Here is a 2,987-nt window from a genome sequence, read left to right on the forward strand (position 1 = left end):
TCTTGGCATTGCAGGGCTTGGTAGTGATATGTGTCACGTGTAGTTTCCAAAACTGAATTGCTCTTTCTTTAGTTTTTATTATTAATGGATATTGGTCTAATTCTGCCCTGCATACATGCGGAATGACTCGCTGTCTGACTCGCTGTCTGACTCGCTGTCTGACTCAGACTCTGTCCGTATAATTCATTTTTGTTTGTCTCGAGTGTGATGTCTGTCTGACTGTCTCTTTCTCTCTACCCCCAGTATGTCCTGGTCGCTGTGGGTGATGTGATCGTGGCCAGCGCCCCGGCCTTCCTGTGTGATGCAGAGGTTCATGAGGTCAATGTGACGGTCAGTGGGAACCTGACCATACTAGAGGTGGACGGGTCAGCCTGGACAGAGTCACACCACACGCGACAGGAGACGGTTGACCTCAGTCTGCCTTCAACCACCTTTTAGAGTGTATGACGTGAAGGGCTCCCCGGTGAGTTAGACGGGTAAGAAGGGCTCCCGGTGATTAGACGGGTATAGAGGCTCCCCGGTGAGGTAGACGGTATAGGAGGGCTCCCCGGTGAGGTAGACGGTATAGAAGGGCTCCCCGGTGAGTTAAGACGGGTATAGGAGGGCTCCCCGGTGAGTTAGACAGGTATAGGAGGGCTCCCGGTAGGTAGACGGAATAGGAGAGCTCCCCGGTGAGTAGACGGGTATAGGAGGGCTCCCGGTGAGGTAGACAGGAATAGGAGAGCTCCCCGGTGAGTAGACGGTATAGGAGGGCTCCCCGGAGGTAGACGGGTATAGGCAGAGAGAGACATGCAACAACAACACAACTCATTACTCAACTGACACACCACACACACAGTTTCGCCATTACCATTAACCACTTCAACTGGTGTCATTAATTTCAGTTTTGACCCCTGACCTGTGACCTCTAACCCCTGTACCAGACGTGCCCCTGGTGTCGACCCTGGTGTCGTCTTTCTACCGCGGCTGCATGGAGGTGACGATCAACGGCCTGGCTCTGGACCTGGACGAGGCCTTCCACAAAACACAACGACATCCGCTCCCACTCCTGCCCTCTGCTGGGGGGGCCTTGTGACCGCTGCAGTCCCCTTCAGCCCCGTCCTCACTGGAGTCGGGGAAGTTGCCCCTAGACACTGATCTTGGGTCAGTTTGACATTTCCCCCCAACAAATGGTTAAGGTTAGGATTAGGGGGAGTGGAAGCTGATCCTAGATCTGTAGCAAGGGAAACTTCACCCCGTCCACTACAGTCCACCATAACCCACAGGGCCTTAACCTAAGCAAGGAATGAGTCCCAAATAGCACTCTATTCCCTATATGACCCTATGGGTTCTGGTCAAAACTAGTACACTATTTAGGGAATAGGTGCCATTTGGGATTTACCCAGGAGCTGGCCGAGTGGCCAACCCTTCTCCCGACCAACCCTTCTCCCGGACCCAACCCTTCTCCCGACCAACCCTTCTCCCGACCAACCCTTTCCCGGCCAACCCTTTTCCCGGCCAACCCTTTTCCGGCCAACCCTTTCCCGGCCAACCCTCAGTCATTCTACTCTCAGCGTGATTGAATGTAGGAGCAGCACTCTCACATCCGAGGTTACAGATGCCTTGCAGAATTCAGTGATATCTTGAAAAGWAAAATCCAATATCTCACACTGCTCTTGCCAGTATCTTTTAGTGTAATAAGCTTATGTATCGGCCTCACGGCRTTCGTCAGAGCTAACGGTGATCAAACTGGATCCATAAGTGGAATAGCTGGCAGTACTCCAGAAGAGGTTTGGTAAACTGACCCAGTCCCTTGTGGAACAAAACCTAATAAGGTGTGTGGGGGTGTATTCAGTAGCACAAGGCTTTGTTGTTGTAAAACTTGCACACCATCGCAGGTAAAAATGGACTGAGTTTAATAAAAACATCTGTTCGGTGCTTTCCAACTTAATGCAAACTTAGTTTACCTGCAATTTAGCTCTGCACACTGCCTACAGATTACAACATYGGGCTAGGCCTTCTCTTAATATGACCCCATTAAAAAAAACTTCCTTACCCTCCCAAACCATGCTTCTAGTCCTCTACAGTTACATCCACCCACCCTCAGCCAATGAAACACTCCATAATGTCCCCCTGTCACATGCCCCTCCCTCCTTCCCTCAGTATCACCAATCAGCACACGCCAGGAACACACTTTAAGCCAATCAGATGAGGCTAATTAACATGCAGTAACCAATCAGACACACAGGGGGAGGGAGCACTGCTTCACCACACTGAGCTACTGAGAGAATAGGAGTGTAAGCGCTGTAATATACTGTATGTGTAAATAATGTGACTAAATGCTTTTTAGAAAAAATACGAAAGAAAGAAGAAAAAAAACGACCTCAACGCATCAAGATAATCATCCAAAACGGTTTCACTTCTCTAAAGAATGTCAGAAGAACAAAGAACATAATCTTTCATTATTTCATTAGGCCAGAAAGGGCTGCGGTATTTCCTCCTCTGGGATCTAGAGTTTCTGATGAATTTCACAATGGAGCGGTCGATGGAGGTTTTCTCTTCTGTGTTATTATACTATAGGTTTGTTMGGCTGGTGATTTGTTCACCTGTCTTTTTAGTCTTTACATCCCTGATCACATCAATTCAGTCTGTTTGAAAACTTAATAAAGATGATGGCATGGAGTTTTAAAACTGGTTGTGGAGAGATTTATTTTTAGTATATTTTTTTCATTGTGCTGCTCATTATGTCTTAGCCCAGTTTGACCATGATAATGTCCCAAATGGGACCCTATGTAGTGCACTAGTTTTGAACAGGGCCCTGGTCATCAGAGCTGAACACTGCAACTACATCACATGACCACTAGGTGGAACCAGAAGCGTAATAACAAATCGCATGCTTCAGTCAGTATTTTTATAATGTAAAACATTTTAATACCGGGATCCCACCACAGTGAGAGAAGTTGGTTCACATTTCAAACATTTGGTTCTCTCAATTTATGTTCCAGTTC

General features: G+C 47.8%; 1 long non-coding RNA gene across 1 annotated transcript; it reads left to right on the plus strand.

Moving 5' to 3' along the window:
• Nucleotides 1-227: 227 nt before the first annotated feature.
• Nucleotides 228-2,670, plus strand: LOC139027368 (uncharacterized). Its single transcript, XR_011479449.1, has 3 exons — nucleotides 228-439; nucleotides 601-612; nucleotides 924-2,670. It is a non-coding gene; the product is annotated as an uncharacterized lncRNA (long non-coding RNA).
• Nucleotides 2,671-2,987: the final 317 nt, after the last annotated feature.

This window comes from Salvelinus sp. IW2-2015, unplaced genomic scaffold, assembly GCF_002910315.2.
Source record: "Salvelinus sp. IW2-2015 unplaced genomic scaffold, ASM291031v2 Un_scaffold11343, whole genome shotgun sequence".
Taxonomy (NCBI): Eukaryota; Metazoa; Chordata; class Actinopteri; order Salmoniformes; family Salmonidae; genus Salvelinus; species Salvelinus sp. IW2-2015.